Here is a 15,565-nt window from a genome sequence, read left to right on the forward strand (position 1 = left end):
CCTCTTGGTACTTACTGCTCAGTGATGCTTGTTGCTTTTGTTACTACTGTTACTTCAGCCAAACTGGACTGCTAGCTGTTTCCCATCACGTCCTGTCCCGTACTTTCCTACCCCTTTGCCTGGCTCATCTTGTTCCCTTCAAAATGAACACCCTCCAAGTTCCTTCCCACAGCTAGAGGGATTCTTTCTTTCCTGTAAAGGACTATGCTGTGCTTTTCTCTTTATTGACTTTCACCCACCTGGTCTATTCGTCTTGCTCTCTTCCTTTGTCCTCTGCAGCATTCAAGAATGAATGCCCAGCCTGAAGGTTCCAGCTGCTATCTAGCTACTGCCTTAATCATGGTTAAATTTCTTGCAGTGTATTGCATAAAATTCAGACTGAGTTCAGTTGGGATAGAGTGCATGGCCTTCAAGGACTACCCTCCAGCTGGACACCTCAGTATACCCTTCTGCCCCATGACTACTCGTGTGACTCTGCAAAACACCTACTCTTCCAGCCCGGATGTCTTGTCCTTAGCCCTCACTTTCAAGCCAAACTCGTCCTCCTTCCAAATCCCTCCCGAGGCTCTAAAAAAATTACTGTTACTGCACACTCCAGTCCTCCTGCTGTCTCCATCCTGTAGCCCCACAATTCACCCCCACTCCCCAGCCCCACTTCCAGCTTTGCTTGTAGTTATTTGTGTTCCAAAGTAGGCCTTTGCTCATGTCTAACTGTGCATCATGCACATATTTGTTTGCCTTTTCTTCTTAACCTGATTATTAACTTCTAAATAATCCAAACAGAGATGTCTGACTGTCTGTCTATCCCCATAGTACCCAACATGTGCCTTACTACACACATCAGGACGCACCGTCCTCAAAATATAGGCATAGGGGAAGACAGCACATATGACCTGCATCTGGGATGCTGGATCATGCCCATCCATTGCCTGCCAGTTTGACTTATCACTCTACCAGCTCCTGCCCTATGGTGGAGTCCTAAGCCAGTTTCTAAATCATATGTTCCTTGTGGGAATATGTTAGAGAACCTCCAGGAACCCTTAGAGACATGAGACAGAAAAATGCAAGCAACCTGTTTCCCTTCTCCCCTGGTTACCAAGGGAAACTTAAGAAAGTTTCCAAAGTCTGGATCTCTTGGTCTTTTTAGCTAAACATCTGGCATACGGACTGGGCCAAGAGAGCATACCTAGGCTTCCTCTAGTCTCCTGGAAGTCTCTAACCAATGAAAATTTTCTCTTTAGGGCTCTGAGCCTCCTTGACCTTATCTTTCTTTCCTTAGTCTTTTGCCAATTGTTTACCATGTAACAGCTTATGCTAGCTCCTGGACAAACATTAGATCATTTTTTCTTAACAATAATCTTTGTTATCCTCATGAATAAAGTATAGCCCATAAAGATGAAGAAACCTGATCAAAGTTGCACAATGAGCAACTTACAAGGGCCATTCATTCAGTCCTTGAATATCATTGGTTCATTAAATTCATTCATTCAATGAATATTTATTCTTGCTGATCTCACTGCCTACTTTGTGCCAGGATTCAAAGTTCCAGAAAGTCATCAGGTCTAAAGCTCAGAACTCTGCGACCACTCCTGTTCTAACCTTTTAGATGTGATGGCTGCAGTCCCACAAGCCCTCTTGAAGGCTGTGCTTCTTCTAACACACTCCATTTGAAGTCTCAGAATGTGTTGTTCCCCAAGGCCTCTGCGAGGTCAGAGTAGACAGCTGTTGCATAGGATTGAGTCAGGCCTTGTTCTCCAGTTCTGGACCTGGGATCAAATCCCAATACATAGAGTTTTGGACTCACATATTAGTAGATAAGGTCAGGTCTCCAACTGCAAATAAAGAGTTTCATGGATCCAGACATAAGAAGTAGAAGGAAGGAAGTGGAGGAGAAAGGGAGGGGTGGGGAGAGGAAGGAAAAATAATTTAGAATTTGTTGAGTGTCTCTTATATATCATGTGCTGTTCAAGGCCTTTTCACTTATATGTTGTTATTATCCCAATTGTTTTAGTGAGCAAACTAAAGTTCAGAAAGACAAAATGATTTGCTCAAGGTCACAGAGCCAGTAAGTGACTTGATCCCAAGTGTGTCTGACTCAGGGCCCATATAATTTCTCCTACCAGAATAAAACAATGGAGAAGCTGTGCCAGGATCTCCTGCTCAAGTGTAGCCTGGTTTCTTGAAGTCCCTGTTGTTCTATGCTTGTCATCATAGACGCCAAGTTTCCTGCTTTGTTGACCCCAGCCATGTGGCCTCATCATCGTGCTTCTGTTGCCTTGCATAGATAGGATCAAGGAGCTGTATAAGTGTTCTGTGTATGCTTGGGGATGTGGCTTTGGGGTGCATAAGGCGGACCCCCTTTCAGTATTTCAAGGGTCTGAGACAAGGGTTGCACATGCTTCTGGGCCATAATTGAATGGATACTCCAAGAAAATGCTGATGCATGGCTACCAGTCCAGATGACACAGGTTGGCCGGGGAGATGACCGTGAGGACTGAGGCAGTTGGAGAACTAAGCAGGTCCCTTCCCCCCGTCCCCTCACCTCCCTCCAGAGTCAACAAAGGTGATGCGGTTTCCCCTGTGGTCTGTTGCCCTAGACACCTGCAGTTCTCAGTAGATGTATATGTATCTATATGCCAACAGTGTGGTGTGGGGACACAAGGAGAGAGGACTGGGACAGGATGAGGAGGGGCATGAAGCCAAAGATAGAGTCCCCTCACCCCAAGATGGAGAAGGTACAACAAATGAGAAAAGATGGCAAAGGATCCCACCTTCACAACTCCATCACATATGAGGAACATAAAAAGAGAGGTGGAAGAGAAGCATTGTGGGTACTGGGCCTAAAGTCAAAGAACTTGAGTTCTAGGCCCGTCCTGCCAAATTTCATGGACTTCACCTTTTTCTTTTCCTTTTTGCCAAAGCTAGGCGTTAAATCCAGGGTCTTCGTGACTAAAGTACATCTCCAGCCCCTTCTTCATTTTGAGATAGGGTCTCCCTAAGTTGCTCAGGCTATGCTTAAACTCTTGATCCTCTGTCCTCAGCTTCCGGTGTGTTGGGGTTGCAGGTGTGCACCACCATGCCTGACTCGGGATCGTAGTTTTCTAGGTCTCCATTTTATAATAGAAATATTTTGGCTGTTCTGAAGTCATACAAATGAAATATGCAAAAGTTTTGTTTTGTTTTGTTTTACTTTGTTTTGTTTTTAACATCCCTTTATCTCTTTAAAAGTATCACTGTGAGTTTTACAATCATTGTCCTGATAGCATATGAAATATCATTTCTCACTCTTAATCCTAAACAGGCAACACATACACACACACATACACACACACACACACACACACACACACACACACACCACACATACACATGTATGTGAATGCTAAAGATAAAAACAAAAATATGGCTCTTGCCCTCAAACTGACCATAATGTGTGGAGGAAACGAAAGCCTTGTACAAAGCCAATTATTTAAGAAAAGCCTCACAATCTGTGTGATATTAATCAAGTCAGAGCCTCTCTAAAAGCTTCAGTTTTTTCATGTTCTACACAGGGAGGCTAGTTTAGATCATTGCTACTTACTCCTTCTGAGTCTAAAACTGCTTTCTGGTTCTGTTATTCCAGGAGTAGAGGAGTACTTGGCAAAAAGGAGGGACTTGAGCAGATTGAGGCAGAACATAGCCGGGATGAAGCAGTGTCAGAAAGCTTTTGAAGGAGCCCAGAAACGTGAATCAGTGCAGAGAAAGCAGGGGGGTGACATTCCAGATAGGGAGAATGGCATGTGCACAGGCGAGGCCAGGAAGCAGAGGGGTGGCAAACAGATTAGCAGGCCTCAAGAATGAGGTTGGTGAGGGCTGGAGATGAAGGGAGGAAGTCAGAAAAGGAAGGGGAGAAGGGACAGTCCTCAGGGCTGAGTCGCCAGGCTGGGAAAGTGGGAGAGGAATATGGGTGGGAAGAGACTCAGCCCCAGAGGCTGTGCCAAAGCCCTTCTAGCCAAACTCCACCCAGAAGAGAAAGCGAGCTCCCCTTGCCAAGAGGCCCCACCCACCAGGGGAGGCCCTTCCCACCCTCTCTCCCTCCTTTCCCAACCTATCCCCATCCCTAACCCTAGGAAATCCAGGACCCCCTCCAGCCAGGGCCTTGTTTATGGCCAAACAGATGGATAGAGGCATCCCACAACCCCCTATGACAACAGTGTTGCAGCAAAATAATAATATAACAAAAATAATGAAGACAATGTATACTATCCATCACATACCCTCCGATAAAACTTCATCAAAGCACATCCTTAGTCTGTGACCACTCTGTTTACTAGAATCTGCTTCTGAGCATTGCAAGTGATTTATCAGATTATACGGCTGACACCATATCTCAGCTGAAGAGCCTCAGTCAGATTCTGCAAGTGGAGGGCTCCCTAATTTAATGCACACCACTCCTCTTACTGATAAAGGAAACTGAGGATGTGAGGGGGAAATATCTTGCCAGAGATGACATAGTTAATGAACCCCAGGGCAGGCAGAGAACTCACGCCTCCTCGCTTCTAGGTCAGTACTCCTTCCCCAGTCAGGCAGCCCAGCCAGAGATACCTGTGCCAGCTGAGATTATGGTCAGGGAGGCAGCCACTAGCCCATGCTATAATCATGAGTGAGAAGAAATTCGTCTGAGTTGCAAAATGCCTTTCCGCAGGCAGTTTACAATTAGTCGCTCCAGTAGGCCCCTGAAGGGATGCTATGGTCCACTCCCTGGCTAGCTTGAGGATCAATCTTGCTAAATCCCCCAGCATGGTACCTGTTGTTGCCTTCATGGCTATATTTGGAGGGTGGGATCCCACTTTGCTATAAATCGCTATGGTTCCTCTTTAGCAGCAGGTACATCTAGCTCAGGAATCTTGAAGAAAGAACATGGGGAAGATCCCAGCCTGAGCATACTTACCTCTCTTTCTTTCTTTCTTTCTTTCTTTTTGGTACCAGAGATTGAACTCCCAACCTAGCGCTTGCCAGGCAGGCGCTTATGCTGCTGAGCTAAATCCCTAGCCCTTGCCCCTCTTCCTTAAAAGGAAAGTCTCTTAGGGTGCATTTGAGTTATGCCTCATTTTCCAGGGAGTGGAAGCCTCTAGAGAGGAATAAAGGGGCAGGGTAGGAATTGAGGGTGCCTAATCTAGGAAGGTGTGTCTTTGCTAATACCTTTAGATACCCCATGTATTCAAGATCCTGCCACTCTCTTCATCTGCTTGCATTTATTGAGCACCTACTCCACACCACTCACTAGGCCAGGGCCTTGAGCACAAAAGCAAAATTAGCACAGTCACTTCCATATTTGTGATTTCCTGGGGCACAGTCTGAGGAAAAGGCTTGGACACAGAGACTGACATGAGATGCCAGCAATGTAACTGCAGAGGAGATGGTGGCTCCTAGAGTCACACACAGTCCCATTGGAAAGGGCCTGACAAGTCATCAGGCCATTACGGGATGGGGCAAGTGTTTGCAATCACTGCTCACTATGTCCTGGGTATCTGGGGAACCTGGAACAGTGATTCTAAAAACTTGCCCAACCAGATCTCTCTCTCCAGCTTGGTCTGAGTGGCCAGGGTTGGGAGGCCAGGTACATGCCAAGCCTGTCCCTTCTGGCAGCCCTGAGGTCTGGGCTTGAGATCATTTAAAGATGTAGACAGATGTGATAGTGCACAGCTGTAACTTTAGTTAGGGAGAAGACTGAGACAAGGGGATGGAAAGTTCAAACCTAACCTGAGTAATTTGGGGAGACGTGGTCTCAAAATAGAAAAATAAAAAGGACTTGGAGTATAGATAACCCTAAGATTTGATCCCCAGTACCACAAAATAAATGAAGAAGAAAAGAAAGATCTATAAAAGAACGGACAAGGGGAGGTGATGCCGCCCTATGTCTACAGCAACAAGAGTCAGGCTGCCTGGGGTGAAGTTTATTATGTCCCCACCGGGAGAATTTAAGCACATTATTTAACGTGGAGGAGGCCTGGTTTCCTCATCTGCCAAGAAGGGCATGAAGTGCCTGTCAGCCATATTAGGCTGTTGAGGGAGTTGCAGGGATCAGGACATGCAGTGCTTAGCCCAGTGCCTGACGCACGCTGAGTTCTGTCAAGGATGCAGTTCTGATGCCAGCTCAGGAACAGAAGAAAAAAGAATCCAGCCTCTTCTATCTCTCTAAGTCTGTATTTCTCTATGAATTACTGTAAGATTCAGAACAAGCACTGACCTAACTTATGTAAGTGAATCCAGTGGGAGCTATAATCTAAACGGACCCTTTTACAGCATGCAGGGGAGTTGACAAGGGTGTGGAAATAGAAAATAGGTACAACTTCCGGTCACTTCCTGAGATACTCATGTTGGCTTGGAGGTGAGGGGAGGCTGCAGGCAGTACCATAGGAACTTCAGAAAGGGCCTAGCCTCCTATCCTAAATCCTGGCACTGCACATCTGGAGTGATCTGTACATCTGGCTGCATCCCTGGGGCAATGACCACAGCTGCTGACATTTGAGGGAGGAGAGAGCCAGCTCTTCAGCAAAGCTTGGGGGGTTATAAATAACTAGCAAAGTGGACCAGGGGGATAGGGTTGACCTTTGGGGGACGGAAGCTACAGGAGACTTCTCCCTCCCCGCTTGGGTCCCTAGCCAGAGTTTTAACAAAACAGGAAGAGGCAGTGGCAGCTGCTGGGAAAGTAGGAGTGGCTCTCCTTCCCCCACTTGCCTGGGGCCTTCGGATTTCAGCCAGGACCTGGGAGAGGTGGAGTCAGCTAGGCATGGAGAGGGAGGAGCAGGCCCATGCAGACTGGGCCCAAACTCTGTTCTGGTGCCCTCCTAGGACTCAGCTGGGGTGCAGGAAAAGGAAAATTAGACATAGAGGCCCAATGGGATATTCTGCATGCTGTCCCCAGTCCTGCTTTATTTTCTTTCTGTTCATCAGTGGGACAACAGGAGGTCATGAGTTAGAAATGGAGCACAAAATGCGCCTGAGCCCACGTATTGTGTCTGCAGGCCCAGGGTCAAAGTGAGCCCATCACCATCCTGCAGACAGGTTGAGTGTAAGCCCTAGAGAATGGGACGAGGGACTTTAGACATGAGGAAGGATGCCTCTAGCCTTCTGGTGGGTCCCTGGCCAGCCCAACGGAAATATTGGAGAATCTCCTACCAGCTGTTAATGTAAAATCATTCAAAAGACTGGTCCTCAGTGACTATTTTCCCAAATGAGTGGGGCATCTGTAGGACAAGCTCCAGAGAGATAAGCCCCAGCTCAGAGGGGCAGAGAAGCATGTGTTGCTCTGTTTTGCCTGGATGAGACTGGCCACTCAGGGTCTGAAGACATCTTGTTGGCAGTGTGGTCATTGGCCCCCATCTCCAGGGGGTCTGGTGCGTCTGCATCTGCCTCACCTGTCATTGCCTCCACAGCCTGCAACTCAGTATTTCACCTGCCAGCGAACACTAGCACTGTTCACTAGAAACATATGAGACACATGTGCAACCTCAAGTATTCTAGTATCCATGCCAAAAAAGTGAAAATAGATATATAAGGTTAATTTTAATAGTATACTAACCTAATGCATCTACAGTAGGGGTAGGAACTCAAAATAAAAAAGTGTTAAGATCTTTTTCTTTGAAATCCAGTGTGTTTTATTTGTTTTTATACTAACAGCCCATTTCAATTCTGATTAGCCACATTTTCATGTGGTCAGTACCTGCACATGGCTTGAGGACATGTACGGAATTGGATTTCTAGTTTTATCCCCTTTTCCCCCCTCTCCCCTTCTTGATGACTGAAGTGGCTCCAGAGATAGTGGAGAAGGCAGTGAAGTCACTGTCAAGGGTAAGTTTGTTACCCATTTGGCTTTCAAGCATCTACCCCTAGACCTGGAATCACTTCCTTCTTTTATTCCTTTGCTTTGCTTTTTTTCTTTCTTTTCAAGATAAGGTTGCACTATGCAGCTCAGGCTGGCTTTGAGCCTGTGGCAATCCTCATGTCTCTGTCTCCCAAGTGGTGGGATTACAGGCGTGAAGTACCAAGCCTGGTTTGGAATCAGTTCTAATATATAGGCAAGCAAAGAAACTGAGTTACAGAGGACACCTTGTCTCATAGCTGGCCTCCTCTTCTTCCCGGGCCTCTGCCTCTGAGCTGAAGGTTAATGGAATCCTGTTTTCCCCTTCACATGTGCTGGCCTCTACTTGCCTCCATCTCCTCCTCCAAACAAACCCAAAGGCATTCAGATAGCAGAGTTAGGGGATATGGGAGGAGAAGCAGACTTAGAGGGAAATGCAGAATCAAGCTAAGGACAGGTGACATCTGAGGGGCCGGCTGGACAATCAGAAGATGTAAAGTGGGCAGTTGTTCTCTGGAGTTCTGAAGAAGAGGGAAGAGCAAATCAAGATCTGAAGCTTGGCAGTGAGTAGTGATTGAGATTGTCAGTGAACAAGAATACAAGAGCAGGCAGAAGAGAGGACAGACGAAGAGAGGAGAGGGAAGGGAAGATCACTGCATACAGGAACCTGAGAGAGCAAGGGTTTCAGGTGGATGGGGAGTGGTAGCTGGAGAAAGGGGCTGGGAGCGAGCAGTCAGAGCTTTAGTGAAATAAGACTGGATCGGGGCTGGGGATTTAGCTCAGCGGCATAAGCGCCTGCCTTGCAAGCAGGCAGTCGTGAGTTCGATCCCCGGTACCGATAAAAAGGAAAAAGACCCAAAAAAAGAAAAAAAGAAAAAGAGAAAAAAGACTGGATCAGAACCCAGAGTGGAAGAGAACCTCAAGGAGAGGCTATACTCACTGGAACTGATAAAGCCTTAAGGCCATTCTTGTAGGGAATGCACACAAATGTGAAGCACTAAAGCACTGATAGACTCAAGTTCAAAGCACAAAAAAGACTCTTCAGGGAAAGAGGAAATGCTGCTAGTAAGAAAAGTTAGAGGGATGCTGCACCTGCAAGTAAGCAAAGCCTTGCCACCGAAAGCGAGTCGGGTGCAGTGCCCCAGGGCCTAGAATCCAGCTGCTAGGAGCGCTGAAGCAGGAGTATGGCAGATTTGAGGGCAGTGTGGGCAAGCTAGCCAGAGCCTCCCTCAAAACAAAAATAAAAAGGGTTGGAAATGCAGCTCAGTGGTCTAGTGCCCTTGGGTCCAGTCCCCATTACTAAAATAAAATGAAATGAAATAAAATAAGCAAAACACCAAAGTGAAGATAGACGCTGTTTTCAAACATTAGCAAGTATGTGGTGGTGTGTGCTGTCAGTGGTGGTAGAGCCACTTCTGAGGTCACCTTGGCCACATAAAATAACTGCTACAAACTATTTTGACCTTTTTTGCTCAGGAACCCCACCCAGTGTACCCTGAGCTAGATTTCTGTGTTTCAAAGTCCGGAATGGCAGACTATCTGCATAAAGATATTCACCGGCACACTATTTGTAATATGGAAAATTAGAAACAACGTGAACACCTACAACTGGAAAATTGTAAATGATGGTATTTCCACTTAATAGAAAAACACCAACCTGTAAAAACGATATTCGTTAGTGTGGCCTAGCATCACAGGATAATCTGCACATGCCCTAGAATGGTGCCTGTGTTAAAAACTGCTGTGAAAAGAAGGAAAAATTGAGGGGAAATGTACACGCATGTTTATGCATGACTTTTTGTGTGTATGCATGTTTCTTTTTTTATCGTTTAGTGGCTGTCAACATTGTGTGGAGCAGTGATAGCAGGGACAGGGCAGACCTGAAGCCTCTATTTGGCCAGGAGGAGGTCCCTGACTACCTTGCAGAGATCATAAGTTCTTTTACCAACAGGTCTATTCCCTGAGCTCAGCATGCGTGCCATGTTGTTCTGGTTATTAACACAACACTTTCCTGATAGAAGAGAGTCTGTGGTGAGGGGCAATGGCCAGGCTGTCAGCCCATGGGACATCTCTACATAGGGTTCAGGGTACTCTGTCCACAGGAGACTCCTGGAACTCTGCTGAGGAGAAGCTGATGGCCTGAACCTGGAGGAACAGGGTGAGGAAGTTGAGAGCAGGGTATGTATCTATATTGTGGCCACAGCAAGGCTGGGGGAGGGCAGGGGGATTCACCGAGGAGCTGAGGGATGTGAGGGGCTTGTGGCTCTGGGGGGGAAGGCTGCTAGGTTGTGGTCGGCCACCTGCTGTTTCATATCACCCTAAAGGTGACACGAGATGTGAGCGGGCCATCACCTCCACTGCCCCCCACAGGAACTCTACCTGGGCCCCCACCTACGTGCGCCATCCGGCCTGGGCAACCTCCAGCTCCTCCCTCTCTTCCTACAAAACATACCAGGGCATCAAAATGACACATCTTTATTTATACCATCATTTTCACATCATTTGCCTATGATTCATTTATTATCAAGAGTCATTAAAACCTTTTACTTCGGATCTCAGACCCCCACCAGTCCTTGTCACCCTCTTCCTATGTTCTAGGCTCCTTTCCTATGATACCTTGCCCGGGTCCCAATTGCCCTATCTCTGCCCATCACCTTCTGTGACAGCTCCCACCACTAGCCCCTCCCTCAGTGACCTCACTGGCCTCACCCATCCCCCAGCCCGGACCTTGGCCAAGGTGATGTGCTGTGATGGCCTCCAACCTTCAGTCCTAAGGTGACCTCACAAATGCAGAAAGCCCCAGAAAAGGGAAGAACCTGTGGACTCCCAGCCACAGGGATTGTACCTTCCTAAGACCCCCCTTCCACACACACACACACTTCACCAGGCTGGATTTTTCTCATACCTTGAGGCCTAGTCCCAGGTCTTCCCCCTTCACTGTTTCTGACTATGTCCTGAGGCCCAAAGTCTCCATCACATGTGTGCACGTGTCCTGGAGTAGGAAGGGTCGTCTCTCACCCCTTCTTCTCCAGTAGGACTCCTTTGGGTCCCCTCTGCTCCTCCCCAGGGCCTGTGTCAGGGAGTTAGAAGGAGGGGGCAGCAGAAGAGGAAGACGACAAGGGGACAGGAGGGGCTGCTGGGAGTGGGTCGGGGTGAGGGGAGCTCTGTGGTTGGGTTATCTGATGTGGAAGCCAGGTGTGTGCTTCGGTTCTTGCTGTCTCTGGCTCTGGGGCTCCACAGTGGGGGAAGAACAGCCTAAAAGAAAAGACACTGTAGAGCTGCCTGGAAACCAGGGTGAGGCAGAGGTTAGAAGATCTACAAAAGTGGGAGAGAAGATGGCCCTTCCCACCACTGGTCTCCCATCAGGGGCTCATGGGACCACAGGCCTCCTGGCTCCTTGGTCCTCTACGTCCCAGCCCCACTCCACCCTCCAAGAGAGGCAGGCAATCTCCTCTTAACCCACCCAGCAAAGGGAGAGCTGGCTACAGACCTGTGGCAGTGGGAGCATGGCCCAGGCTTATCCCAGAATCAGAGCAGTTGGAGACAGTTGTGGGTCTCTAATCTCGGTTGGAGGTTGATGGGTGGAGGAGGCTTTGCAGGAGGTGATAATGGAATTGAGATAATGTGCCCCAGGGCTAGACATCCCTCAGCCCACCCTCCACCATTAGGTCCTCCCGCATCCACAGAATCTGCCCTTGCCCAGCCCCAAAGCTGGGGGTCAGGGTGAGCAGGACTGCGGATACCACAGATGAGGCCAACTTGGCCCTGAACAAGAAAGATCAGCCCACATATAAGTTCCAGCTCCTACTTCCTCCAACCTGACTCGGAATGTGCATGTGTGCGTGTGCGTGTGCGTGTGTGTGTGTGTGTGTGTGTGTGTGTGTGGTCAGATCTGGTCGTAAGGAAGAGCACATCTGGGTAGAGGTAAGGATCATTGGAGGATAGTGAAAATATAATGATAAAGGCTGGTATTTATTGACTACCTCAAGATAGGCCAGGCACAATTCTAAATGCTGCATATTAGGTTGTTCAGCCTTCTCAGTACCTCTGAAGAAATGCCATTCTTCTTTTGGCTTATAGAAGAGACACAGAGAGGGCGCACGCACATGAATTATAGGTGAGAGCCCAGCTTCACTTCCCACTTCTGCCTGGTGCTACTTCTGCTGCTTATAACTGCCACCCTCAACATGGCCCTGTCAGTTACTGTGCTAGAAGCCTCCATCCTGTCATCTTTATAAAGACTCTGCATTGCCATGAATAGATGAGGAAATAGGTCCGGGGACCTCAAGCCTTTCCCCACAAGGTTGCCCAGCTAGTGACACTACCAGGGTTTGGAGTGGCCTGCTCTTGGGTACATCGTTATTCACCAGCAGGTTTGGTCAGCTCAAGGCTAGCGAGGGGGTGGCAAGGGAGGTAGGAGTGATGGCACTTGGTCTGCGAGCACAGCCTAGCAGTATGCTGAGCCCGTGGTAGGAGGAGCTGTGGTTGGTCTTTGCTGAGTGAAGGAACAAACAACGAAATAAACGATGAACGGTCATCTTCCAGGGTAAAGGACTGCAGAAGCCACCAATATCCTGCCCACCGCCCTCCCCATCCACTCCACCACCTCAAGTCCTTCCTGTCAACACAGCAGAAGACAGGGAGCTTCTTGGGGTGGGGTCCCTATCAGGGCGGAAGTGGAGCAAGCTTCTCCCCATCCCCTTTATCATTTCTCCCCTGTCCTCTTTTTATCACCCAAGGCTGCTTTAGAATTTATCCTCCTAGACCCCTAGGGCTCCTGGGTAGGAGAGGGTAAGCAAAAATTAAATCAGTGGGAGTGGACGAGGGAAGTGAAGGGAGCATCGAGGACGGTAGGCACTCTTCCCTGCAGCTTACAATCCTTGCCAGACCAAAACCTTTTCTCACAGTCTGTGGCAAAGATAGCTTGGAGTATGGCTGCCCCGGTAGGTAGTGGGAGAAATGGGAACCAGGAACTAAGCTGGAGCACTTGTCCTCAACCAGCTGCCACGGATGTTCACAGATGTCTTCAGGTGGCTCACTTAGAATGATTTGGTTAGGATAGCACTGGCCTTTGCATGGGGCATGGGGATATTCTGAGTGCAAGTGAGGGGGGCAGAGACGAGACCCCACGATGCTGGCTATGTTGGATTTCTTCATTCCCTGCCAAGATCTGGATTCCTAAGGTCTGATCAGGACTCCTCTTTGTCTTCATTCTTTCTGCAGCATCTAGAGGCAGTGCCTTTCTTCCCCAGTCCAGCTCAGATGGAACTTGCAGAACAATGTAGCTTGGAATTTGATACTCCATCTACCCCTACCTGCATTCCCTAGATCAGATAATCTTAGATCCCTGGCTCTGGGCTCTGATCTCGTCTAATTCTACAGGAATTTGTCCAGACTTGGGATGAGACTGATTTTGAGAAGCACAGACAAGTTCCTGACACTCCTGGGGGTAACGGAGTCTTCCTAGTTATTTTCTTCGTGTGAGACCCAACCTCTCACTACCCACTGCTTCCCTTATATACCAGTGGAGTCTCTAACTCCGAACTGAAGACTTCCTGGCAAATGCACTAAAGTCAGACTGCAAAAGTGTAGGTCTTTGGCTCCATCTGCATCAACTTTGAACCAGTTTGGAAGGTGCCAAGGCCAGGAACACTGGATATTAAAATGAGGATTCAAAAAATTTGAGCAGGTTAGTGAGGAATAAATCAAGCTGAATTCAGTGTGAATAGAGACAAATGCTAAGTTCTGCATGTTGGTTCAAAAAACTAATTGGCCAAGAACAGAACGGTAGAGATGAGGCAAATATTTTAGGAAAAAGGGATTGGCATGCGTGTTCTAAGACCTCATGGACTTAACTTCTCAGTTTCCAAAGTGCAACAGAAGTATTTTTATTTTATTTCATTTCATTTTTGCAGCACAGGGAATTGAACCCAGGCTTTTCACACTGAGCTACACTTGTAGCCTTTATTTTATTTTATTTTATCTTATTTTTTGAGACAGAGTTTCACTAAGTTACCAAATTTCCCAGGCTGAGCTAAAACCTGTGAACCTCCTGCCTCAGCTTTCCAGAGTGTTGGAATTACAGGTAGGCACGGCTGTGCTCAGCTCCGGGACAATCTTTTTTTTTTTTTTTTTTTTTTAACTTAATGTTTATTGTGAAGCCGGATCTAGATGCTTACAGAAGTGGGTGCACATTGTGTCACATTCATTCATCCATCCACGTATTCAGTTTCATCTATGGAATGCCTACTTTGTTCCAGTCTGGTAAACAGAGATTTAAAACACAACTTACATTGCTGTATTAGAGTGAGAACATTACTCTATCCAAATACGGAGGAGGGAGGTACAGGACCAGAGGAGAATTTGTGAAAATTCTCCTCTGAGACTGAGTTGAAAAAATGAGACTGAGTTGGAAAAATTAGGAGCAGTAAAAGCTTGTGTTATTGGGAAAACTAAAGGCAAAGGCACAGGTGGGGGTGTTTCAGGCCAAGGAAACAATGTGTAGAAAGCTATAAAGCATGAGTTTCAGAGTGGAGTCTGCAAGGTCAAAATATTTCCAACTCTTTTCATAATATTGCTGAGATATTTTCTGCCTCTATGTGTGTGTGTTTGTGTGTGAGTGTGTGTTTGAGGGTAGGGACTGAACTCAGGGCTTCACCTATGCTAGGGGAGCCCTCTACCACTGAGCTACACTTCCTGCCCTGTTTATTTTCCTGTATTATTCTTATTCTCTCACAAGTTTACAGTGGAGATTTCCAGAGGCTCCTTGATGACACGTGGTATCACACCAGATTGGATGCAGAAGGCAACATGAGAATATAACAGTTTCTAGTACATCAGGCAATAAAGACATTTACAAAACAATACCCTCTCTCATTAAATAAATTCTGCTTTGGAGAACAGTCATGTTAGTAAAAATCATGTTACTGTTTGCTTCAAATAGGTTATCATTATTTTATTTTATTTTTTATGATTCTTTAAAATTTATTTTTTAAAAAATTTTATTTAAATCAATTTTATTGGCACATTTTGCATATATATAATGATTGATCACAGGGAGTTTGTACTTTTTTTTTTGTACCAGGAATCAAACTCAGGCCTTTGTGCTTGCCCCACAGGCACTTACGCCACTGAGCTATATCCCCAGTGGGACTTGGTGCTTGTACGTGATATGCCTTGACTCTTTTTTTCTTCCTCATTCCCCTCCCTTTCAATCCCTCTTCCCTTCCTTATTTACAGAAGCTTCATTTCCACTTTTCCCTTCTATTCTCTATTTTTCTTTCCCCTTCTTTTCCCCTTCCTCCTTCCTCATTCTCCTTAATAAATATGTTTCATAAATGTCTGTTTTTGTTTTAATATGGTAAATATTGACAGATATTACTTATTTAAATTCAAGTTCTTTGGATCCTTAATTTTTATTATTTTTGTTTTTTTGTGATACTGGAGTTTGAACCAGGGCCTTTGCATTAAAATATATTCCCAGGCCTCTATTTTTTTTTATTTTTGTCTTTTTCATTTTTATCGGTACTAGGGATCAAACTCACGACTGCCTGCTTGCAAGGCAGGCACTTATGCCGCTGAGCTAAATCCCCAGCCCCTACTCAGACCTCTTTAAATTTTGAGTCTATGTCACTAAATTTCCCAGCCTGGGTTTAAATTTGTAATCCTCTTGCTTCAACCTCCCAGAGTTGCTCAGATTGGTGGTGTGATCCAGCATGCCTG

This window comes from Cavia porcellus, unplaced genomic scaffold (assembly GCF_034190915.1).
Source record: "Cavia porcellus strain 051 isolate PalLab524CR breed Dunkin Hartley unplaced genomic scaffold, mCavPor4.1 scaffold_8, whole genome shotgun sequence".
NCBI classification, from domain to species: domain Eukaryota; kingdom Metazoa; phylum Chordata; class Mammalia; order Rodentia; family Caviidae; genus Cavia; species Cavia porcellus.